At 38.6% G+C, this 27,493-nt stretch overlaps 1 protein-coding gene across 1 annotated transcript in view; it reads right to left on the bottom strand.

Moving 5' to 3' along the window:
* INPP4B (inositol polyphosphate-4-phosphatase type II B) overlaps nt 1-20,112 on the bottom strand; it is a 321,293-nt gene extending 301,181 nt beyond the window's left edge. Inside the window, exon 1 of the mRNA XM_068188034.1 lies at nt 19,885-20,112. The gene's annotated coding sequence lies outside the window, so the exon portion shown is untranslated. The remainder of the gene's footprint in view (nt 1-19,884) is intronic.
* Nucleotides 20,113-27,493: the final 7,381 nt, after the last annotated feature.

Raw genomic sequence — 27,493 nt, 5'->3', positions numbered from 1 at the left:
AGATGTGGCACAGAACTTGCTCTGCCCCTTATAACTGAGTTTGTGCTGCATTTGAGTTCGTTTGGGTTTTTTTTCTAACAGAATAGAAGTAAATACAATAACAATGAAGATCAACTGGGACAAGTGAAGATAAAACATTTGCTGTTGCTGAAATTATTGTGTTAGGACTGATTTTACCACTAAACATGAGCTATTTTCTAACAGCCACTGAGGGAATAGACATTTATTCAAGCTTACTGGAAATTGAAAGACATTTAAAATATGGTCATAAAAGCCTGAAGAAATCTGTAAAGGAGGTGTAAAGTGAGTAATGGAAAATCTACACTGATAAAAGAACACAGTCTTTAGAGACGGGAGGGGTAAATTCTGAGGAAGTGGATATCTAATTTTTAGAACATGGCAACCAGTAACTAGTTACTAGCAGAGAAAAACCAGTCTTTGTTTACAGGGGAAAAAAAAAATCATGCTAAGAACTTTGCACTCTTTCTCAGGTATATGACGAAGGAAACTTGAGCAAACTAGTTTTACGTTTCATTATTTAGAAAGGTATTTAGTGCCAGTCAAGCACCAGTAACAAAGAAAACAAAAAAGTGTGGTGTATGTGATTAGTGAAACCAAGCTAGCAACTGCACAAAGCACGCACAGTAACCAGGACTAGTTTTCAGTGCAAGTCATTTATACCTATTTATTTTTTATCCCTGACCATTCTGCAATCTTCAGTTTTCTTTCCTGGTCAAAAACAACCTGATGGGCACCTGGCCAGCAGTGCCAGATCTTTGGCATTGAATCTCATGGGGCTGCCAGGGAAAAGGATGAAGATAAGTAAGAGGTGGATGGGGACAATGATGGTGCTACTTCATCTGTTGAAGCTGAGAAAAAATCTAGACAGCAGATGTGAAGGTCACCTGAAATGTTAAAACAAAAAACTCAAAAAGATGCCATTGTTTATTTTGGTTTCCATTCTATTGGACAGACTCCAAACACTACTTTTTTTTTATAATATGTGAGCAGCGTAAGTAATAGGAAAAAAACCCCAAAGTCACTTAGGTAACCCCTCACATTTCTTGAGAAAGAAAAATTTAGTTTATTTTCAGTAGTTCTAGAATCTCATGCAGAAGCTGTAACTTTTATGTAGCATTTCCACAGTTAATTAATACAAATAAAAATACATTTTGGCTATAGACATATAAATAACTGGAAAGCTCCAAGATATATTTAAGAGGCATGGGGAAGAGGGTAGATTGCCTTTTATTTCTATCTCCTTCAGAGGAACAATCGCTCTAACAAAATACCAAGCGTTAACTATAAAAATCCACAGTTCTAACAGTTTTCAGTTCTTTTGGAACATTTTCATCTGTGGTTTCAGGAAATGAGTTGTGTGTTTCTCTCTCTACCCCTGCCCCCTGAAAAAAGACTCCAAAAACAACCCAACAGCTTTTATTTCTTGGAAAGATATATACTGAATTTAATGAAAAAATTATACTTGGCACATATAAGACATCTTTGTTTCTTTCTCAAAACCTCTCCTCTGTTTATTAGAAATTATTTCAACATTAAGTTCCATAGGAATCTTGAATACTGGATATTTGGAAACAAATATTTTTGTCCAAATTGCAATTAACACAGCACCATTTCATACTGCAGCAAAGATGAGAAAATAAGGTCAGAAAAGAAGTTCTAGAGATCTTCTTTTTCATCCCCACAATATTATATGCTTTTAATATCCAATGCTTATGTAAAGGCCTGTTGTATTGTGTAGAGAGCACAGCGGCAAAGGCCTTTCTCAAAAAAAGAATTCTTGGTATGACCCTTATACAAACAAGCAAGTGAAGCCTGTTGGATGGATTTTAATATTCTTATGCAGTCTAAGAAAAAAAAAAAGATGCCTAATCCTCAGTACATGGGCTTCAGAAGCCAGTTTCAGTCTCTAAATCAGGAGCCTTTATTCTTCAGAGAGCAGCACTGCCATCTCTTTTCTGGTGGAGAATTATAACTCTTAACAATTCCTGATCCAGTTCCTCTCAACTGTTGAGCTGAAGGAGAAGCTACATCTTCTGCACTGTATCTTTCTGTGGGCCCTTACATTCCTATTTTACCTTTACATTCACTTTCTTTTTGAATTTATCCCTCAAGCAATGGTCACTGGTGTGTCCTGTAATTTCCAATAGCCATCCCACAGCCCATTCCAATAGCTCTATGTCAGTGAAAGCAAACCAAACTATTACTTTGTACATGTGAAAAATCACCGAGGCCAAAATATGATGTTCTGAAGACAAATCTCCAAGTAATTTTATTTTCCTAGGGAGGTTCTACAGAATTGGCACAGAGCTAAAAGCTCTTTAGTTACCTTTCCACTATCAAATGCCTTGGCAAGCAAGGAAGAGAATTTGTGCAAGCAGTCCTAGCATGTATCTAAGCAATAGAAGGTACAGCTCAAACTTTTCTGTTCATTCCCACATATACACCTTCTTTCTTGTTTTCCCTTGAGCATCAGCAGCTATACTTTTTATCCCATCTTCATACCTTCTTGAAATAACCTCATAACTTCATGATCATCTCAAAATCTGACTTAAAATTTCCAGCACAAGGATGCTGTTGTGCCCAAAATGAGCTACCATGCAAGTGCAGCTGGCTGCCAATGTTTTGTAAATTGATAGACTACAGCTGTGGAATGATGACTCACACAGCACTCACAAATAGGATATTTATTATACACTGTAATCTTACACTATGAGCATATTTAGTACTGAAGACCAAATCCATTCAAAGATGCTGGTTGGGCCGCACAACACACGAAACCCAGCCAGAAGAGACCCTTGCAAAAGGAACTTAGGAACATATGCAGTGCCAGTTCCAAACAGTTTGCATATGCTGAATGGAATTAATTCTTCATTTTGTTTTACAGCCACAGACTGTATTTTTAAAAACAGAGAACACAATCTTTGCAATAGGCCCATTTTTCAAGAAAAACATCAAAGTTTGGCAAGCTAAACAATTTCTGTGATCTCCAACTGTGCACAGTTTTGGTTTGGCTGGTTCCCTCTTAGACAGATCTCTTGCACACAGCTCATTGGTACTCTTCTTGTTTTACAGAACCATGTTCTAGAAATTCAACAGCAACCAACCTCCTTATTGGTTTGTGAGCCAATCAGTTCAAGTCCTTTTTATAAACATGTTATAAATGTATCCTAAAGAGTGTCTTCATCTACTTACAGTTATTCTTGATTGCTTAAATCCCTTTGAATAGCACAAAGAAAATCAGAATCTATGAGTCTGGTCCCAGATGGAAAAGCCTTGAAAAACTGCCAATAATTGAATAAAACCTAAGTTATCAAAGCAAATAAAGGTTACTGGCTAAACTAATTATGCTTAAATGCAGTAACTATTGTAATGCACAGACATCTGTACTCCACATAGAACTGCAAAACACAGAAGGTCAGGAGATGAGACAAATTGTAAACAGCTATTAAGAAAGCATTTGCTTTCTAGCAAAGGAAAAACAATGCCAGGTAAACAGAACATACCAGGCTTATGGAAAGGCCTTTAGAAGTAATGAAGAAGTTCCAGGAGGAGATGTGCATATGGATTTTGTTATTTTCCCCTCCAGGGGAGATGGTGCATATCTTGCACTCATCTATCAGTAAAGTAGTAACAGCCTTGAACTCCTTTTGTCACATCTGGGCACCACTAGCTCTGCATAGGAGTCATAACATGTAAATCACAGGGGACAATAAGAGCAGGACACAGCAGTAAAACCCTTGAGACAGCACACTTGGGTTTGTATCAGCCAGTACCTGGAAATGCAAGGCAGCAGGGCCAGTAGTTCCACAGCAATAATAATCAAGGTGCCTGTTACTTGGAAATTTGCTAGAGAAACTAAACTAATCTGACAGTGTCTGAATAGTATTCAGACCTAAAACATGTAAAAGATCTTGGGATTCAAACTTTGGTTTAACTTAGAGACTCAATGACCATCCAAAGGCTATCACAACAATAAAATTAAAGGTAAACCACCCCAAAGCCATATCTGTCTTCAGCTGCAGGACTGGGTCTCCCTGAAGGACCAGAAAGACCTTCTAGCTCAATAATCCACTTCCCTTCTGTCTCCATTTCAGACTAAAATGATCAGTCAGGGAAACTACATAGTCATATAGTGCCTTCAAATGGTTGTCCTAGATAATTTCTTTCCTAGCATGAACTCAGATAGAAAAGGTATTATCTTCAGTTATGTAACACCAGTAGTACAAGAGACAGGCATTATTTAATGCTCATGGCAAGAGACACAGGCATGTGAGTCCAAAGCCCTTCTCAACATTCTTCCGCACACAATCACCACAATCATAGTTTATAAACAAACTGGAACAGTCAATTAGTTTGTGAGTGGCCAGGAGAGAAAGAGGTGGAGGAGTCTATGTCCTTGGAAGCAATAAATTTAGAAGACATAACCATTTTGACAGCTCATAGACCACAAAATTTATCAAGTTCTCTGTTGGACATTCCCTGTCTCCCTGCATTTGAAGTTATAGTTTTCTACATGATCACTTTCTATGGACAGGGTAAAATCAGAATTATTTTATATATGTGACACAGAAAAAGAGCTGCAACATATAGTAAATGTAAGGGCCAGCCTTTAAATTGCACATCTCTGATTAGCACAATGACAAAAAGCACTTTTAGGTCACTTGAAGAGATGCAAATCCACCTCTTACCGTACACTTAAGTATTAGAAGTCCAAAACTCCAGTAGCATGTTGGAGGAAATTTTAATTACAAGCAAGTTTTATGATGTAAAACCTGCACAAAATTGACTTCAGTACTTAAAGGCTAGCATGAATAATAGCTACCCATTGAAAAACTTGCAACTCTTTAACCCTGCAGAACAGCTACAAAAGCATATTTTATTAGTTCTGGACAATCACCACACTGTACCTGTCCAAAGCAGAAAGTGCAGAAGGTCACTACTGCAAGTACAAAAGGGAGTAAGCACCTTCATGGCTGCATGTACCACCTTGAAACAACACTTTCAGCACAGTCTCTTAGGTTCCACGTTTTCTTACAGATCATAAGGCCAGATCAACATCAAATCAGTGCACAATACCTTGCAGCTTTCATTAGTACTGTATATAACCCTAGATACTTTGGTAAAGTGTTAAAATACAAGCTTTTAAATACTGCAATCTCCTAAACCTCTGAAGCAAAGTCAATAAAATTGACTGCACAAATTTACTAGTTTAGCTATTTCAAAAAGACAAATAGCAGAACTCACATCTTCAAGTCCTCAGAGACTCTACCAAATACATTCAAAACTCCCATTCTCCTCCTTTGAAAAGGTACAATATTTTTAGTTCACATCATTTTGCATTAAGAACTTCTCTAATCTTTGCAACACACAGCACATGAATCAGCCTTCAAAAGGAATGATGCAAAATTAGTCCATAATTTTGTCTTCAAAAATTATATACATTTTAAGCAAAGAGATATTGCTAATTCCTCATACTGCCTCTTTATTAGGTCATAAAATATGAATAATACATAATGCTCCCTCATTAAAACTCTCTATTCTATCCCTGATCCCTGCACATTGAAACAAAACACTAGGTTTTCTGCCTTGGACTGAGGAAATAAGAGTACAAGGCAGAGTCAGCAAAAATAATTAATACATGTCAGGAGTTTCAAATAAACAGACATATGTAAGTAAAAAAATCAAAAATCTATATTTAAGTTTTACCTTGAAAATCATTAACAGCTGATCAGCAGGGAAAAAAACTCTTGGCTGACCTATATTCAGGGACTGCAATCCAAAGAAGGTTTCAGAGATCAACAAAGGCAACCTTAATATAAAGGGGGAAAACAGTAGAAAGCAGTAGAAAAATTTATCTTACAAAATAATCTTCTCTTTAGGTTCGAGTTTTTCTTTTTTCCTCACTGAAGAAAGATAGGCAAGACCTATATACCCAGTATCACTAAGTACTAGGCTATCTACAGAAGATACCTATTGCCATTACAAAGTTATTCATGCCCTTCCATATAACAATGCTTATCAGCTGGCTGCACGCAGTCAAGCTAACTGATTATACTGAGGGAAAAATTCTGTTTCTTTCTAGCTGCTCACTCTCCTCACTTTGTCTCCTGGCTCTCTTATTTTCTTCCAGCAAGGTCAAAGCTAGGTCTGATCAGATAGTGTTTGTAAGTTTTCACTTATACTTTGGTAGGCTGAAAGTACCACAGCAATCTATTTGAACAGATTATCATCCTTAACTACTTCAAATGTTTCTTCCTACAATTTATCAGACATTGCACCTTTCAAAAACAATTAGAATCAAAAAATTACAGGCCTGTAATATTCAACAAGTTAATAAGTCATGTCATTTCCTAGGAGACCCTTTACTGAGCATTGAAAACAATTTTGATTTGTTTGTATAGAAGACAGGTAACAGAAACATTAAATAGTTACCCATTTTCACAATAGTACCAGTGTTATTTCAGTTTTATTTTATGCTGAATCACACATACCATATAGTAGTAACTTTATCCCCTGTAAGTTTTGAGGTCAGTCACCCTTACCTCACTATGCCCTGAAAAACACCATAGGAGCTCCAGCTGACGCAGCAATCCCTAACCAGAACCAGACTTCTTCCAAGGGATGCGTGATGTAGCAATGGCATAATTGTGCGCCTTATAAACCAACCAGCACCCTCATCCACTATTGCTGCTGTTTGCAAGTCCCTTTTTAAAAGTCTTAAGCCAAACAAGACCTTACAAGCAAAGTATCCCCTGAGAATAAACGTTAGAGGTGAGCTATTCTATTTGGAGACAGATAATGAAAAATTAAATGCTGGCTTGCCTTGAAGGTATTCCCTTCAGCTGAAAAAATAGCAACCAAGCAGAACAGCTCCATCTTCCCTTCAGCTGACAGATTTCCCAGTCAAGCAAATTCCTAAACGATTCATGTAGTTTCCCAGTATACATTCCCAGATCTGCCTTTTGTTTCCTCTAAAAGGGATAATACAAATAAGCACTTACTGCCAACAGGTATCACCTGACACACCCACTGAACAATGTACTTCCAGCTACTGATACTGATCCAGCTGAAAACCTGCCCCGTGAGAAGGAAGTCATTTATCTGTTGTGGGAGTTGTCCCTTGTGGCTTTAGTGCACCATGCTAGGCAGAGATTGAGCAAGAATTTACTGCTTTGTTCAGCACAGCCACTGCATCGTGACACCAAGTGTTCAAAGTGCAACTTTCCTCGGGCTGCGCCTGAGCAGCTGCTGACCCGACACAGGTACAGGTGCTCTCCTTCCCCACAGAAGCATCAGTGCTGATGGAGCCACACAGTCAGATCAAGGAACTGACCTCGATGAAAACCTAACCAAGCTGTTCCCTGTTCTACTCGGCTGCAGAAATGCCAGTGCCAGCCCAACACGGAGGGCAGAACTGTGCCCCCACAGGTAATCCTTCTGCAGAGGACTGCAGATATGTCAGCTTAGGATGACTGTGTATGTGCAGCCTTATGACAACAAGTCCCATATGAAGGACCTCAAACATGGTCCTCACTCAAGAAGATTCATGGCAAGTTCAAATTAATCCATGATCTTTAATCAAATTTCCAACTATACTTTCAAGCAACACTGCCTGTATTCCTCCTTCTCCCATGTCTGCTCAGCCACAGACATGCTGTAGCACTGGCTATAACTTTCTCTTGGACCCGCCAGAAACTGTGTTATGGACATTATCTTCTCTAACACTTGAAAACAAATATTGGAAGGTTAAGTCAGTCTTTCAAAACCCTATTCAAAAGTGACTGCACCAGCTAATGTCTCAAGACATCTGCTACATGCAAACAACTGTGAAGACAATTTCAGCCACTATTGTGACCCCATGGGTTCAGAGCAAGCGGAGCTCAACTAGATATTAGCATTTCAGTCACCTCTTACTTACAGATTTATTTACACAGCAGATTGCTTTCTCTAATCTCCAGGAATGAAAATACATGAACCTGCAAGCTGCCATTTCAAACGAAACAAAACAAAAATCCCAAGCAAACGAGTGTAACACAGCCCAATTCACCAGGAGCTCCTATACGAAAGTCAGTAGTAAAACCAGGCGAGGGGAGGTGGTTTGCTGGGAACACCGATCCCTTAAAGAAAACAGTTTCTCTCTACTTCCCCCTTTCCCTAAACTTATATCTGAGGAATATCTAAACTATACATATTAAAACAATTTTAACAGCATATTTGAGAGATTTGGGGTTCACTTGAGCTCCAAAATGCTACAGTTAAAAGGTGACTGAATCAAGTCACCCACAAAACAAAATACAACATAATACCTTTTGAGATTAAAGGGATCAAGTACTTGGAACAAAATCTCTTTGCTAAGTTCCAGACAGTTCTGGAATTCACCATCATTTTTCTTTTGGTAATATCAGGAAGGAGGAACTCCTCCCACTCTCTTTAATAGCACTAATTCTGCTTTGATTGTCCTTTCTCCATACAACCTTCATGAAAATAACAGAAATGTTTTACCTTCAGAATTATCACAGAAACTAACTCACCTGTGAAGACCCAGAAGAGGCTTTGATTTTACTATTCCATATTTAGGGGGAAACCATGTGTGCTAGGGTAGAGTTAATTTTATTCAAAGTGACTGGTACGGGACTGTGTTTTGGATTTGTGCTGAACACAGGGTTGATAACACAGAGATGTTTTTGTTATTGCTGAGCAGGGCTTACACAGAGCCAAAGCCTTTTCTGTTTTTTGTGCTGTCACACTGGTGAGGAAGCTGAGGGTGCCTGGGAAGGTGGGAGGAGACCCAGCCCGGACAGGTGAGCCCAACTGACCAAAGGGATATTCCAGACCATGTGACATCATGCTCACTGTATAAAGTGAGGAGAAGAGGGAAAGGGGGCACATTTGGAGTGATGGCGTTTGTCTTCACATGTGATGGGGCCCTGGAAATGGATGAACAGCTGCCTGCCCATGGGAAAGCAGGGAATTCATTCCTTGTTTTGCTTTGCTTGTGTGTGAGGCTTTTTCTTTCCCTGTTAAATCGTCTTTATCTCAACCCACGAATATTCAAGTTTTACCCTTCTGATGCTCTTTCTGATCTTGATGGTGGGGGAGGGAGAGAGTTGGTGCTTGAGGCTTGGTAGCTGCCTGGAGTTAAACCATGACACCATGAGGTTCTCCTGCTCCTCCACCTCCCATGGGAAGGAGATTACTGGGTTTCCCTCATTTACCTCTAAATTAACAGCAGGAAAGCATGGAAAAGTAAGGTAGTTAATATTTGATGATGATATTCAATATGAATAATTAGAATTCAACTAAAATACTGGGGGGAGGGGAAGAAATAATTATATGATGTGTATTCCCAAATTAAATATACTGCTCCTGAAAGTTCACAACTATCTAGTTGCCTACATTTCTAGTTAAAAAGAGAGTATCGCTGTTAAAAACATATTTGTTGAATAAATGGTGACTTGGTACTGTTATGCTAAGAAAGAACAATACATCATTTTACCTGTGTCTCAATAATAATTATTCAATTCTATGTGCAACAGAAGTCTCAGTTACAAAGAAATTATTATTTCATCTGGGGAAGGGGATATTCAGGAATAGATGCAAAACAGATACAGGGAAAATAGCAACAAAGCTCTTTAACCATAAAGACTATTAAGAATGTTTCTGCTTTATGGATCAGCAATAACAAGTCATTTATTGACCATTTGCCTTAAATTGAACAACAGTTCCTCAATTAGAAGAGAGTTCATGTATTTTAAAGGATAAACAAGATGTATCAAGCAGAGCAACAAATTTCATAATATTTTGAAACCAAGTTGCTGCTATGTCTCTAAATTCATCCAAAGTTAAAAACACTTTAGAAGAAACTAAGAGGTGATACCTTTGAACCACAGCTTGAACCCCTGGTCAAAGGACAATCCAGAAGATGATCAAACTCTCCCCAAATGCCTGTTTCAAATAAGATTAGGACAGCTCAAACTGCATACGTGCACATACTGAAGCTCTCCCCCATGGCTCGTTCCAGAGCGACCTATGTGTCTGCTGGTTTTGCTGCTGCAGAATTCCTTGCTAATACAACCCGTAAGCAACAGAGTCACCATCTGTTCAGAGTCAAAACCTACTAACACCTTTCCATGCAGACAGGCACTTTAGGAAGTGTAACACTTCACTTAAGTAAACCTAAATTTCCTATTCATGCATATCCATTACTAACTACCTGTTGTCACTAATATGCAGCTTTTCACTGTATAGAAACAGTGAGGAAGTACAAATAATCCTGAAAAATGACTTCTATATTATTAAGTTATTAATTAGGCAATGGAGCCAAACATTTAGCTGGATTTCTGCATGCACTTATCTACTCTGTATTGCACCCTGCCCTCTTCAACTAGTAGGGTCATGGGCAAATGTTTTTATAATTTCTTTTTTTTTAAAACCTAAGCACTCTAAGAAGTTAAAACTGATCAATAGCCCAGCTACATAAAACCTGCTAAAAGTACATGTTTTGCAGATTAAACCCCCATGCAAAGAAAAAAACTCACAATAATAACTTAATAAATATAAGTCTATCACAGTTATTCACTCTAAACAAAATTCAAGAGTTAGTTTTGTAAGATATTCATGCTCCTTAGGTACAGACTTATTTGGGTAAAAAGGCCATGACTGCAGCGGTATGATGCAATTATTACAAAACAGATATGTCTGAATTAAATTAATGGCTTTATATTAAATGTGAAACGTAACTATGATTTTTACTCGAGGCACTCCAGGGCTGAATGTTTCTGTGATGAAAACTGAAGGTTCACAGTACTATAAGCCAAGTCCCTTGACACAGAAACCGAGCTTGCCTCAGGATGTGAATGGTTGGCAACAGCCTCTTTTTCATCCGTAGTAAAATTGCATCTGAATGCCCAGCCTGGAATAGCTGCTCAACATCTAGCTGAGGGATTATCACCTACATTTTAATCAGACCTACATGCTTTGAAGGGTTCTCAGCTTCTAGAAGACCCTCTGGGCAAGAATTAACAGGGAAATCAGCCTGAAGCAGAGAATTAGAGCTTAGAAGGGGCCCAACAAACCCAACGCACCAAAAGATCTGACTCTAAGGCAGCTAAAAAGAAGAATATCCCTCAGAACTTCAGCTTGCAAAACTCAGCAGTGGTGGTTACAAACAGGTTGTTCCTTGGTCACACTTGTATTCTTTGCTTTCCTGTCATCCCATCACAGTGTTAAAGCACAGTGCCTACAGCCTGGCTGTAATGAACAAAGTTTCCAGGTGTTCCCCAGAGAGGCGGGCAGGGCCTTCCTAGTTCCCATGGCAACACTGGAATGACTGCTGGCTACCGATATTGAAATGTTAATTAGTTAATTGCTCTGTTTGTTTTCTCTAAACTACCTAGAGATTATCTGCCTTCCTTCCACCACACCAACATTCTGGGACTGACATGCAAATAAGAAAACCCCCTGGGATCATGGGAGTATTTTTGGGGGATAAAGACACCCCTAAATAAAGAACAAAACACAGTAGAGGGGGATAGACAAATGCCCTAGCCGAGGAAGAGGGAAACACAACCCATGATCAACTTTTGTCTGTCACCATAACCTAAGCGACTAGACTGGGGTGGGCTGGGGCAAGTGGAGCTGGAAAAAACTCAGAACACTCGTCTCGGGGCTGCCACCAGTGAAGGAGTGGAGACAGCTGCTGTTCTGGACTTCAGTGACAGACCCTGCACGCCTCCTTCCTTTTGGCCGCCTGGGAAAGCTACTACAGCGGCCCCAGCCCAGTTGATCCTTTGAGTAAATAGCTGAACATTAATTAAAGCATTAGTCCTGTTCATTTCACTGGCCAGAGCTTGGAGCAAGCTTCTCTCACCAGGCTGGGTATCATTAAGTCTCTGCTGTGTTTGCAGTAGGCAACACACTTTAAAGACGAGAGACATATCTATAATAAAGAGCGACTGAGCATGGCCTGGGAAGAGTCATTAGAGTTGCTGGGAAGACAAAGTAAACAACATATGAGGATTGTGGAAAGGGCCATCTGTGGAAGCTGCTAGTTCTAGGCCTAGAAGGGGGGAAAAAAGAGAGGTAAAAAAGGCAGCACACTAAAACTTCAGGGTCCAAGTCAGAAGGGAGTCAGTTTTGAAGACTCATGCACAGCTTCTTCCAGCTCTCTAAAAAAGCCCAGCTAAGGTGGCTGGCTCTGGGGACCAACAGCTCTTCTGCAGTTGGGAGAGGGGCACACTTTCTGCAACTGACGTATAACAGCCTTAAAACTCTTCTTCCAAATAGAACATCATTGGTTTCAGGACTTCTTTCCCCTCCTGTTCTTGACTTTTCAGATGTTAGCCTAAACAATTTTATTCATCTTACTTCAAGGCAGAAAAGCAACTTGTGCAGGAGTTTACACAAAAAAAAGTTTAAGACACTTAAATTCTCCTGGTAAGTAGCTTTTGCATTCTTCTGAGAACATCTTTAAATTTTCAGACTGCAAGCACACACCCGTGCCCACAAACAGTATTTTATAAAAGCATTCCACTCATTTTTATCCACTGCAGGTTGTTGTGGTTACCCACCCCCTCCTCAATTCACTACGGCATATTAGCACCTTACAAGAGTGACAAAAAACATTCATAAATTATTCAAAAACTGATTTCTTGATTTCCTTAAGGCAGTTGGGCAATTAGGAATATGTTAGTTGGAAGATACAACCAAAGAAACTTCGCTCTGTGCAGTTTCTCAAATTTACCTGTCTCATTCTTTTCCCAGCATTTATAAAATAATATTTTCAATAAATTTTTAAAACAAATAAAATTTTTAAATAAATAAATCAAAGGAAGACTAAAATTTTGCTTGAAATGACACTATGTTGGCATTTTCTTTGATCATTCATAGCAAACATGGCCAAAGATTTTAACTTCTGCCCAACATTTATCTTTTGTTTTAAAATATTTTCCCCACCTCCCAGCAATAACACGGACCCACACAACTTCTTTATTTAGCTGCTTTTTGTTTATTTTCTTCCCCAAATCCAGCTTTACTATATTAGTCTATGGATGTATCATTTGATTTCTCCTGCTCTACCAAAATAAGAATATTCAACCTTTATTTTGCTCTAGCAAAAGAGTTTAACATTCATTTAAGAAACACTATGTATGGAGATGCATAGACAACTCCCTCGCCATTAGCACAAGTATCAAGACCAGTCACATCAGATTCTTTCTGCAGGTGGATGTAAGAGGTGTGAAGTCTGAAAGGGTGGCAGGTGAAGGAGGGGAATTGTTGTCACCATGTTTTTCTCTGCTGCTGCTTTTGAAATGTGTGGGAATCAAGGACTGTTCCTATGATTACCTTTCAAGCACAAAAAAATGACCAAGGGTCAGAACCCAGTCAGCTACAGCATTGTCAGTTTTAAAGACATGAAGTCCTTTAAACTTCACATTCAGTACTTTCTCTTGATGTGGAAATGAAAGGTTTAGGGCAACTTTTTTTTTGTGTAGTGCCCTAAACCTAACATTTCAACCTAATTGGATATAATTATCAGAAGAAACTGTTAACACAAAGTTACTCCTTGTAAAGCCTGAACTATCTCAGCAAAGAAAAAGACTGACTTCAACCAAATTGAACCCTGAAATAACATGCTGGGGACAGGATTAGTCCAACCACATTAAAAAACACCAAACAGAAAGAGCCCTCTGAGTTATCAGACCTACTACAGCAGGCAACATCAAAATCTAATATTTTCCACAAGATATAATTTAGCTCAAGCCTAGAAGTAGCTAGATAGCTTTGTCTCTATATTCCTAGAGGAGTGTTGATCCAGAAGCTGACCGGTTTAACATCAAGAACCTTCTGTAATTTTCAAAGTAAATGTCTTAATGTCCAAACTATCCACATTATTATGCCAACACTGACCTTGATCTTACATGTATATTCTCTTTTTTTCCATTACTGGAAGTGATAAAGGAAGCCAAGTTTTGGAGTTGTTTTCATTCCTTAATTCATCTCCTGTAGGAAACACTCTCCAGTTCTCATAATCCTTCCCTGAACCCATCTCTCAGGAAAACATGTAAAACCAAACCCATAGAAATCCTCAAGATATACAAGTCTGAGTTGAAACTACATTACTCAAAACCAGTCTCACCTGGTTTTGGTTCCATGATGTATTTTCCAATTTAAAAAACTAGTATGCATTTAAACCACACTATCATAACCCTACTTACCATTATCAGCAGTGCATGTTCTCCAATTGATATTCACAAAGATGGTTTCTCTTGTGATGTGCCAGAAATTTTGACCTTTACTCCATTACAATTACCTGTTTCCAGATTCAGCACTGCAGATCTCCACCAGTGCCTCAGAAGACTTAACACCTTTCACTGAACTGACATCAGTCCAAGTGGTTTCTGCTTCACTAGCATTTCCACTAAGTTCTTACAGCAACACTTTAATAACATTACAATACCATGTACTATAATGCCACTCAATAACATCTATTTCTAGGTTTCAGATATATCCTTCAATATTCATGTTCTGCTATGCCTGATATGCTATTACCTTATGGCTGTAATATCCAGTCTAATATTTTGCAATTCAAATTATTCCTCTTTATATCTCAAGCTCTTGGTATTTGCACAAAAGTGTTTCAGTTTTGCTTGCACTTCAGCTACTACACAATCTTGGCTGCACTGAAAGGTGGTGTAGTCATAACCGGTAGTTATATACCTGATTACTATTCTCAGAAATATTTATTGCACTTAACTTTTATTCTAATAATTGTCTGGTGTCCTGTACACTTACATCACTTTATCTGCTATGGTATCCTTGGATTTCTACCTCTTTTCATGTACATTTTAAAGAAAAAAAAATAGGCATTATGCAAATCTATCACATTTCTCAATTTCAAGTTCTTCTACAGCAACAGCATAAATTCTCAGCGCCAGCAAGCCATTTCTCTGGAGAGTGCAGTTTGAACTCATCTTTTCAAAGACTCCTCTTCCAGTAAATGCATTTTAAATGGTCAAAATTTTCAAATCCTCTCTGTAGGAAAAGGTCTCAAGTGATAAATCTCTGTTATCCCGTTACATCTTTGTTCCAAGGCCTAGGAGAGCTCTGTTCAATGCCAAGTAAGCCTGCACATATGCCATGCAGCTTTTCCAACCCCACTGCACTCTTCCAAAAGAAATCTCCAATATCTCTGAAGTCATAAACATCTTACCGTCCATTAGCCAGATTTCTCTTCAGCCTTGTTTTTTAGCACCTCAAGCTTATTGAATAGACAGGTTATATTGATTTACCAGTGGAGTTACCATTTTGTCCAGCTCATCTGTAGACTTAAAATTTGCATATGCCTATCTCTACATTTACATGCCTTTATCTACATACATACCTCTATGCCAAAGTCTTAAGTGACCTCAAGCCTGTAAGCTTTTGATCTCTCCATGACAAAGCAATAAAATAAACAAAATAGGCTAGCAGGCTTGGAAAAGAGGTTAATTGCAACTTAATATTTTTTTCATCATTCTCAAAATAAAATGGGGTATGACCGTCACCAGCATGAGTTACATGAAGCTTCTAGTGACTCATTTTCTAACCATGAGTAACAGGGTGGGGAATCTCACAGAAAAATACAGGGATGATTTCTGAATATTCTCTCTTTTTAAAAGTTAGCAATCATACTCCTCTAGATACCAAAACGCCAAGTATCCAACTAGAAATTTAAGGCAGTAAACATTCAAAGCCACAGAAGAGGATGTGACACTTGTTCTCTCCTCACAGCAAAGCAATGCAGTCTCAGCTGATAAAACTTAAGGGTACTACCATAGTAAGAAAGCTCTGAATCTCAAATGGTGGTTAGTCACTTTTCTTAAGCAACAATAAAGAAAATTATGACAAAACATGAAAGCAGTAGCCACAAATCAGTATTTCCATTCTCTTCAATTGTAAAATGAAGTCAGAAATGATTTAAAATAAGAAACAATAGGTAGCACTATTCCTGTCACTAGGAGATACTGATAGAGAAACAAGCTCTGCTTTCTACAAGAGAATGTCAAATGAAAAAGAAAACACATGCAGCATACAAGCAAAGACAAAAAGTTGCAGTTTCTCATGCCACAGAACAGAAAAAGTTAATATAGCAACTCTGATCTGGATTTTTAAGAAAGGTTTCTAAATAGTCCAGGTAACACTTAAATTCCTTTGTGATTAAACTATTTACAAGAGGCTAGACTTAGAGTTCAGAAAGTTACGATGGAACACTAATTCTATTTGGCATAAGTATGTAATTACGTACTTCCTTGTATAAGAACAAATAATCTTTTTAGCACATATTTTCTGAAAATGTTTGGTCTTCATGTTTTCACTGTTAAGCACAAACATTATTCACACATACTCAAGTAACTACAATTATTTTTACTCATTTTACATGCTCTCTCAATCTTAGTAACATAGCTTGTAATAACATTGTGTGACTCTTAAAGAAACACAGCATCTTTCTCTTTTCCATTGAGCTCCTTATCCTATTCATAATGGAAAAGAGATGGAGCAGTAGCTGGTATACTTTGCTTCTTTCTACTAATATATCATGCTAAAAAGTGGGGGGAGGGCAAGTAAAGTAGCAGTTGCATACAACCATAAAGTTTGTTTATATCAGCACTTGACTTTCTGTACAGAGAAGATGCAAACAAGAACACTACATGAATTCAAAACCAAGTGTATTTTTATAGAGAATCCAAAGTTTATGGGCACAATTACTTTAGCATTACACCAGACTAAGCCTCATATTTTCACCAGAAAGCTTAATATACGCAGATACCTTTCTTAAAAAGTTTTAAACTGGGCTATTAGAAATACTGGGTCTGTTCTCTCAGTTTAGACCAAATCACAGAAGCCTAAGACCCTAAACTCAAAGTTACAAGTGTATCTTTTGAAGTACTAAAAATGCCAATGTTGATTATTTCCATCTATATCATAGGATCTAAGAGCTATCCATTGATTCACAGAACACAACGTCACTCATTTTGAAGAAGAAAGCCAGAAAGGCCAGACGTCCTCATATTTGAAAGGCAACTGTCCCCATTTCTCTCATTACCAGTATGGAAATGCACTAACTGCTACAAACACAAGAGGGAACACAGCTTCTACCACATCTCCTAATAATGCACAACACTCATTCTCTCAGGGCATTTAATGGCCACCAACTGACTCTATCAAGGAATTCTGGCCCTCCTGCAAGCATTAACCTAACCCCATTTCTTGTCTACTCAACCTCCCTTTTCTAGCAGCTATGTAATTTCAGGCACAGTGTAAGTCACCAGTAACTTGCCTAAGACAGATATTCAAACACATCCAGTAAAACAAGAAGAGCAGGTTTGACACACACTATATTTTTTAAAGCCAAAATAATAATCCTATTAGTAATTTATGATTAGCTTCCAGATTATTTTTAAGCAAATGACAGAGCTCAGACTTACCACATCCACCTGAACACAATCACACCTCCATATTATCAACCTTACTTCTTGTCATTTTTAATCAAGCTTGATATTCCACATACTGGCTATATTTATAATACACAGGTCAGAAAACTTCTGGCCTGTCTTTGACTATCTTTTCTTTATTATTTATTCCTTTTCTTTAATATTCAAGTACCTTCTTTTAACCCAGCTGCAACTTTGAGATTACTTTGAAGATAAACTTGTTAACTTGTATTTCATAAAAATGATAAAAAGATGGAAGTTCAACGTAGACATTATGCAGGTACAAGAAAGCTAAGTTCCAGCCTGTAAAGAAGCTGCATGAATGAATTGATGGGATTAAAGGGAAAACTGCTTACTGAAAACCTGAAGTAAGATTGATCATATAAAAGATAAGTGGGATATATAAACACATGTGATACCTAAACAAATCCATCTGGGACAAAGAGACCAATTCACCGATAGGACTTCAAGGTAGCATTAGGTAAATGACTGAGAACATAATTCTGGTTTTAGCCTGGGATCAGACAGCAGGTAACTCTCAGTATGCCCCACTGCATCTGTGTTTTTTCAGACACAATAGGAACCAACTTGTAACAATGCACAACTTTCTTATTATGACTTTACAAATTTTAAAAAACACTGAACAGCCTATTCAACTGCAAAAGGCCCTTGGGCCAAATAGAGAAAATAGGGAGTCTAGATGTGCGTTATTGAATAGAAACTAATAAGGAAATTCAGTAAAATTTGTAAATTTACTAGTGACATTAGCATTTTTTTTACGTATTACAGCAATTTCTACAGCAGCCTCCAGAGGATAAGAGAATGCTATACCCTCAGAGGACAGGAAATACTGAGGCATCAAGTTCTGTTACTGGAGAGGAAAATAAAAAGGCAAGCTAATCGCAAAATAATAGATAAGAAAAGAGTAAAGCAGTGTTCTCTCAGGGACACCAAACCAAAAAGCCGCTAAGACAAATAAAAAGAGCAGAAATAAAGCACATTTTATTTACTAAAATACAAATCCATAGTTTCTAACTTATGAAACTCATCAAGAAGACACAAATAGCTCAAGATTTCTTTCACAGCAAATCCCTGAAGATGCAGTTAGGACTATTATAATTGGGGTCCCACATGTCCAATTTCATAAACCACATGATTAAAATTTAGCAGCAATTTTTAATTTGGATATGAAATAATAACAACACAATCATATATAATGAAGTGGTTACAAGGAGTGATTTGGCAATGGTTTGGCCAGGTAAAGCATAAGCGAAACCAACTGGGGTACAGGGAGGGCTTCTCGCCCTGCCACCCATACAAAGGGCAAAGGATCCGAACACAACTTACGTACTGTATGCTAATACATGCTCATCAGTAGCTCCCATAAATCTCCTATTTTCGATTCTTGAAATCTACGTCACTCTACTGCACAGCACATGCTCCCATTGTTGCTATGGGGTCTTCTGGTCTCTTTGGGGGTCTTCTTGGAGGAAGGCCGAAGGTCTTCCTCACATGTCCTCTGGATAACCTGGCAGGTGGCACAAGCGCACTAAGCTCAATATAATACAAGTAAGCACTATGTTCCAAACAAGCCTTATTTATTTCATAGATAAGACCACTATTTTAGACACACTGTCTGGAATGGTCCCGACTTTATTCATAGTCAAGGTTGATCCTGCTCTGGGAGTTGTCTTCTAACTTCAGCTGGTGCCAATTTTGATTTGGGAGTCAGTTCCTGACTTCCTCTATTCCCAAGGCCAAATCAAACTCCTGCATCCTGCTTCCCACATGCATTCTTGAAGAAACCCATCTGCTTCATAACACTAATCACATATACTTTTCCTATTATTTTCCCAAATAATTGATATAATTACAAATTATTCAGCACAAATAATATCCATTTATCACAGGACAAAAATCCGCATATTGTGGGGTTCACACTTGTTGGGCTCTATGTTTTATGCAAAGAAAGAAGAAAAAGAAGACATCATAGGGGAAACTCTAAGCTACCAAGTACTGTGTTACCAGAATATTTCACAAATAAATCTGACATAATGCTACAATAGAAAGCTACAGTTATTTCCAAAGGTTTTGTTTCAATGAAGAACTAACATTAAGGCTATTAACAGACCCTTTAGAGCTAGCTTCAGCTTAAAGAGCAAATTTTTCATGTAATAGGGGACCATATATATTTTTCATAATTCCATTTGGGCTACTACATGCAACATAAAGCCTACATTACAATGCTTACTCCATAAGGTCAAATAGCTTTCAGATACCTTTGTGAGCCAGGATCAGGCCAAGCACAGAAACAAAAACAATACATATATATAACACATAATTGTCAAGAATTACTTCTAAAGGAAAAACAATTACACCCCAACTACCTTACTTGAGCTTAGCATATCAGGGCACTGCCTTCAAAAAACTCATGTTCATTGCTTCTGATTTCTTCCCCTCTCCCCTGAAATTTTCAATTTTCTACAAATCTTACTCTCTCCAACAGAGAGCACTGAATTTAGCAGTAACAGTCTAAAACTTGAGTACTTCTGGTTGCCACTCCTCCTTCCTCGGGAAAGGCACCACCCCTACGGCAAGAGGACAAAGAAAAAGATATGCTAATTCTCAACACCTGCTGTTCAACACAAATGAGCACCGGTATCAACACAAAGTGGAACACCTGGCTGGGACCAGTAACAGCCAGAACATCATTTGTTTCTGCTGCCCAGCACTAACACCATAACAACCCAGTCAGTAACTTCCCCAGCAATTTCAGCAACTTCAGCAACACACAGCAAAGCTCATCATCTGCCTTCTACTCTTGCTTTCCATTCTACTGTACAAAGCCAGGGAACAGGGATCTCAGGATGCTCAGTAATACAACTTGGATTTAATGTCGTCATGTTCCTTTTACACGCAGATGAATCATAATCCCTGAAGGTTATGGTTTTCCATACTTGCAAGACTGCTCCTGATGGGTTTAGTTCTTGCAATAGCATAGCTGATCACCATCATTAAACAAATACAAAAACTACATAATCAAGTAGATGAATGTATGCAAATAAACAATTTCCTACAATCTGAAGGGACTTGGTGCTATGTCTAGAGAATGGCAGAGTTTTATTTCTTAACCTAAAATTTAAGCAAAGCATTCAAAAACAAATTTCTCCAGCCTCCTGGAGTACTGATTATCTAAGTCCAGCTGCTTCAGTATCGCTGTTGTTTTCTGCTGTCAATTTTCTCCAGCCATGTTCACTTTATGAGAGCACCTAGTCTGCCCCACTGAGTCTGATTACAGACTAGACATGGCTTACTATAGACTGGTGTCATCCTGTTGGCAAAAAAATAAATCATTCCTTAGAGAGCACTTTACAAGAAGGCTCTGTGCTCCTAAAAATCTTGGTAAATAAAATAGGCCTGGAAATCACAGATAGATGGATGTTAGTGCTGGGATCCTGCAAATGCTTTTCTTTTCAATGACTGCTCACACCATCGATGGCTGCACAGCTTCACTTTTGCTTCTCTCACACCCTAGCTCTCTGCCGCAAACATGCTGGCTAACTAGGAAAAGAAAGAAAAAACTCAAATCCTATCTGAGTCTTCGTGCTGAATCAACCAGTGCATGGCAAATGTGCAGAGTAAACATTTCAGACATATCAGATAGGGCAATGATTTACTTAATGAATTGTGAAACAGGGAACTCTCCTTACTCACAGGATTTTCATCTCAAAGGGACAGAATTCTGGTCCTACATGTTGAGCATTGGAAGACTCAGACTCTTGGACACAGATTATAGGCCTGACAGCTTGTTAATTTTCCTAAGTAGCTGTGTGGTGGTTTTAAAGTTGCAAAGACATTAGTGTGTCTGAATAACCATGCCTCCCAGAAGGAAAGTAATTCTCCATTTCCAGAATGAAAATGGTACTCTAAGTGGTATGTTCTCTCACTTTGATGAAGAAAGCCATTTCTGTACAGGCTGTCCTGACTGGAAGGATATGAAGAATGGAGTAGCTAACTAACAAACACTTCTGTAAAGAGACAGGCAGCATCAGTAATTCATTTTTCTGCTCCTTACACTCCACTGCTGCTACCAACAAAAATCAAGCTGAGCTGAATGCATGAAGGAGCAGAAAGCAACAACTGAACCACTTCATGAAATATCCTTCAGGAAAAAAAATCTCACATCAGTGTATTATTGATAGAGGACAGAAAAAACACTGTGAGGAATCAGCCAAATTTAATTGAAAAATATAATCTGAAGAAAAAGTGGATGTTTAATTCTGAGAACATTTTCTAGCTGAATTAACATTCTGAATAAAGTATTAATGTTGAGACGAGTGACAATCTCACATACATTTGAAAAAATATTTAAAACTATAATAATGAGTTAAGTATTTTGTCCACTGCTGCAGCAAAATCTGTGGAGTGTATTGGGTAGTGTATTATTTATTGTCAGAAGTAAGGAGATCAAACAACACAAGCATTCCAAGAGTTTTCTTGGAGCTCATCACTGTGCCAAGATAGAAAGGGCTTCTGGGTACCTACAGCTCTAAGAAAAAGGTGAAAACCTGCTGGTTTTATAGGGGCACAGCACCCTCTGATACTGGGATGAACATGGAAGACAGCTGGCATGTAAGTAATGGAGATTTGCCTTCCACTAAGGGCATTAATTATGGCATCCTGGACAAAACCTAACTCCCAGACACATACCTAGAATTTCCTGTGCAGTTTCAGATAGATACTGTTCTTCTCTTTGTCCTTAATGGTGGCTATGTAGTTCTGTTAAATGGCTTCTGCATTCTACCCCAAACATAGTAAAGATAAAGAAAAAAATCCAGCAACAGAAAAATGGGCACATACCAGTGTATAGTTCAAGTATCTGGTTGCACAGTGTTTGGAACCATTTCGAAGAGAAGAGAGAAGGAGGGGAGTTGTATCAAAATTAAATGTTCCACCTCTCTATTCTGGGCTAATCCTTAAAAGAATCCACAATGTGTCTGGTAGTAATTTAAATTCTCATCTCAGCAACAAAATGGTCCTACATTCACCCCAGGGAGAGAGGTGCTGGAAGCCAATCTGAACATGAGAGAAGCAATTTACCCAAAGCACCTTATGCTCGGACTAATCTGAACAGCACAGAGATTGAGGCATCAGCTCAAAACTGACATAAATTAGAGCAATGCCAATTGAGCCTGAAGGGAGAAACGTAACAGCTTCATCTTCCACTGTCCCAAAATCCAGTAGTGTACTTCTGGTCTTGCACTCCAAAGAGGATGATCAGGGGTGGGACATATATTTAGTGAGGAGGAAAAGAGCCCTCCAGACATAACATATCTCAGGTTTCAGAGTTACCCGGCCAGGCTGCAGCAGTGCCAGGCCAGCTTGTCACAGGAGACAGCTGTGTCACCAGCTGCCATGTACCACAGACTGGGAACATTGTTCTAGGACATTTCATACATCTTAAGACGTATCAGTAACATTTATGCTGTCTATTTACTCTACAGCAGAGCATTTAAAACACAAAAAAAGAAAAGGATAGTTTACCTCCTAATATCTGCTTAGCAGTAACCAGATTTTACTACAACTCTTTGCCATACCCAGCCAGCGATAAGGTTGTCTCTTTTTAGGTCTCATACTGTCTGGCAGCTGCTTTGCTGTTTTCCTCACATGGCAGGCATCACTCAAGATGATTTTAGAAAATGCTTTTGTTCATTTGTTTTGTTTTCATTTGTAAATCTTCAGCTTAAGTGAAAGGCTAAGTACAGATTCAAGTATTTATTTAAATATATGTCAAAACTTTGAAATGCTATCATACCAAAATACTTCCATCAAATCCCTTATCCATAGGAAAGGAAATGAGGTCAAATGTCACAGTTATTAAATAAGCACAGCTCCCACTGACAGCTGTGTTCTCTGCCATTTTATTACATTTCCATGGATGCTGAGAAAACAATATATTTGTCTAGCAATTAGCATTTTTAACTAAAGGAAGAAAGCTAAATAAAAGTGGTTAAAGAAATACAACAATAAGTTCTGACCCCTAGATCACTGGCTAGAAAAGTATAATTTGCCTCTTTTTATGTCATCAGAGAACTCAATCCCATAGTACCAATTCTGTCCCCTTCCTTGGTAGGGTCTGCTGAGCTGTGCTTCAAGGGGTGAAGAACACCAGACCAGCAGTGATTGCTAGCAGATGGACACAGATTCCAGCTCAGCACTGCACTTGGGAGCAATGTGACTTTTGTTGTAGATACTAAGTTAGGTGTTTCACTGAGAGCATTCAGGAAACTTTATTGGATGACAAGTCATCCAGTAGAATAAACACTGTTGTCCTGTACCCACTGATTACAGAATACTCATCATTCTTCTCTTTCATGTGATGGAACTCAATACAACCTCGCAGTAGTATGCTCTTCTCCTCTATGCATGCTCTTCTGCCTGTCTTTTTCTGTCACATTGCTTAATAAAGATTATTTATTCCTGTGTTAGACTGAAAAATTACAGTCACACGGGAAGGAGAGACTGGATTTATTTAATTTTTTTTGACTACGACTTGCACAAGATTTTTGATAGCCATGCAACTAATTTGTAGGCTACCCAAAATAAATGGCATGGAACTTTTTAACAGAAAAGCCTCAAAAACTAAGGAAGAAATCCATGTAGACAGCAAAATGCACCAAGAGACTGTCATTTCACCTCCAGTGACCATCCTTCTAATCCTTATAAAATATTCTCATCCTAATCCCTCATACCAACCTCCTAATTCAATTATACCTTGCTGTCATTACAGGAACTACCTAGTCTTTCTTCCCACAAAACTAATTTCCACCATAAGCATTCTCTAGCAAAACCATTCTGCTCCCAAATCTTTCCCAGTTTCCCAGCATCTTACCATGTTTGAGGCAGACATTCCCTAAAATACTCTTAAATAGTTTAATCTATCCCATTATTAAAAACAAAATAAAATTAAAAAAACCAAACACCAACAACCTTATTTCAGCCAGAAACGCCATATTTTTAGTTGTAAAGAAAGTAATTAAACCTCTTGCATTCAGTGTGAAGAATAACACTGCATTTTAGATTAAAGCAGAAAACTACCACTACAAGAATGAAGAGGAAGAAATATTTCAGTATATGGCAATACACAGTCCTAACCAGATCATTAAGTATTTCTTAATGATAGGGTACTACAACTAAGCTGAAAAATAGTAAACTGAGCTGGAGAGCAGCTACCAGCACACAAGTGTCTCTGCACTCAGGGACAGAGGCAAAGGGGAACCAGAAGAGATCTTGCCAAAAAATTCTTTAAAGGAAGAATTCAAATTCAAACCATAACTCAAAGCAAGACTTTTAATAAAATCACCAATGTGTTCTGGTTTTAATAATAACACAGATTTAACACTGAAGACCTTAATTGAAGTTAATTTCTTGAGCTGATCTGAACCTTCTGTTCCAGTAAAATCACCAACTTTGACCAGCAAACTGCCCTGCAGTCTGAAATTTAAAGCACATCCAAGCAGACAGCTCTTCCACTACGTCCTACTTCTGTGAAAGGAAACTAGAGCTGCAAAACACCAAGTTCCAACTCAGAGCAGCACAGAAGTAAGAACTGTGCCAATGCAGAGCTTAACGTAGTGCTGACACAGATGACAACTTCCAAGCTTTGTTTTCCCAGATCAAGGCAATTTCAAAATCTACAAATATGGATGTTAATCTAAATTCCTTCCAACTCAGTGTTTATTTAGTTCCAATGTAATCTAACTTCTGGCAGTCACATACAAAGGAAGATTTTATGCCTTATCCCTTAAGCAGAGTGATTAAGAAGCACCAAAATTTCAAAGGAACTATGAGAGATATCTTACCTATTTCATCTGCAAAAATGGCTGTAAGCTATTTCTTATTACATCTAATCAAATTTTAATATTCCTTAATGTTACTCTTAATATTAAGAATCCTCGCATGTTAAATATTAAATCCACAACTAAAAGTAAGACTGGAAAATTACTTGCAAAAACTGCTAGAGAATTATGCCCTGTAACAATATGTACTTGAAGTTGAATTCAGTTTCTATTATCAGGAATAACTGTCCCACTGAGCTAGCAGGGATACACATACTCAAAAACATTTCCATTTCTGACATTTCCAAACCGATGTCAGAGAGGCACAAGGTAGCTCAACTGGACACAACAGGAAAAGTGTTCATTCTTTATAAGCACAGCAGCAGAAACTGCTATAAGAATCCTTATTTCTGCCTTTTGGTTTCCACATGTTTTCTCCCTTGCTGCCCTTTTGGCACAATTTTATATATGTCCATTTACACAAAAGCACTCTGTTCTAGGTTCCCCCCACCAGTTTCGGTAATGTAACTAATGCATGTATATAGGCCAGTAAGAATGGCAGTAGTTTATGAAGTAATGGCTGCTATTTTCAAATACCATATCATTGCAGTCCGGCTCGCTGTGACCCCGAGCCTGGTCCAGCTGGGTAAAAATAGAGGGAAAGGAACAATGGAGTTCTCTGAAGAATAAAGAACTTTAATAGCAAAATAACAAGCATAGAAACCACACAATCTTAGGGGCAAGATCCAAAGAGGAAGGCGTGTGGCAAGCAACAATATATAGGGGTATTCTGAGGGCAAGGGTCCAATCACAAGCACAAACTAGGAGCATGACCTTATATGTGACAGGTCATGAACCAACTGAGAACAAGAACCAGAAACATGACCTATTATAGAGTAATTCCATTAACATACCAACTCCCTTGGCTACAGTCTTATCTCCATGACCTGACCAGCTGTCTCCCTTTCAGCATCTCACTTCCCATGGTCTCAGGTTGATGCCTCCTGTATATACCACCAAGGCTAAACCACTATTCATCCCAGCCAGTTCCATTCCCACATCATATTCTGTAACAATTTAGCATAGCAAGTACAAATAAAAATGTTCTTGAAAACTGAAGGTTGAAATTATTATATAGATTCATTCTGAATTTTTAGGTTGACATTGACTTTAAAGTTTTAGATTTGACAGCTAAAGGTACAACACAGTCTCAAGCTCACACAAACACACATCTTTACTTGAGCCATTAAGTGCTTTCCTGGGCAATCCAGCCCAGAAGTTTCTATTTCCCTAAGCTTCCCATGTAATGAGATGTTAGGCTGGTAATGCTATAGCCACAATGGTTCAATTACAGACAAGGCAAGGCTTACAGGCCAGGACAGCACCCACACTACCATAGGTTGCATAACCTGATCACAGTTTGCTTCATTGTACATGATGGTCACAGAATCACAGAAAGGTTTAGCTTAGAAGATCATCTTCTTCCAATTCCCCTGCCATGGGCAGGAATACCTTTCTTTAGACCAGGTGGCTCAAAGTCCTATGCAATCTGGCCTTGAAAACTTCCAGGGATGAGGTATCCACAGATTTTCTGGGCAACCTATTCCAGCATCTCACCACCCACCCTCACAGTAAAGAATTTTTTCCTAATATCTAATCTACACTTGCCCACTTTCAGTGTTAACTCATTGCCCCTTGTCCTGCCACTCCATGCCCCAAGGGTCCTGCTCCAGCTCTCTTGCAGCATCTTTAGGCTGCTGTAAAGGTCTCCCTGGAAGCCTTCTCTTCTCAAGGCTAACAACCCCACCTTTCTCAGCCTGTCTTCACAGGAGAGGTGCTCTAGCCCTCTCACCATCTTTGTGGCCTCCTCTGGACTTGTTCCAACAGGTCCACATCCCTCTTATCCTGATACCCCAGAGGTGATGCAGCACTGCAGGCAGAGTCTCACCAGAGCAGAGTAGAGGGGCAGAATCCCTTCCCTTGCCCTGTTGCCCACAGGGCTCTGGATGCAGCCCTGGTTGGTTTCCTCTGCATCCTTCTCTCTGCCCTAAGGATATTCCAATAAATAGAAAAAAAAAATTCAATTCTTGCTACAGATCGCAGCTTTCCCCATACTTAGAAGTGAAAAATTAAATATTTCATTATGAAAAACAGAATCAGAAA

The sequence above is a fragment of the Anomalospiza imberbis genome, chromosome 4, assembly GCF_031753505.1.
Source record: "Anomalospiza imberbis isolate Cuckoo-Finch-1a 21T00152 chromosome 4, ASM3175350v1, whole genome shotgun sequence".
In the NCBI taxonomy this organism is placed as follows: Eukaryota; Metazoa; Chordata; class Aves; order Passeriformes; family Viduidae; genus Anomalospiza; species Anomalospiza imberbis.
The sequence above is the reverse complement of the archived record's forward strand: the minus strand, read 5'-3'. Positions and strand labels throughout refer to the sequence as shown.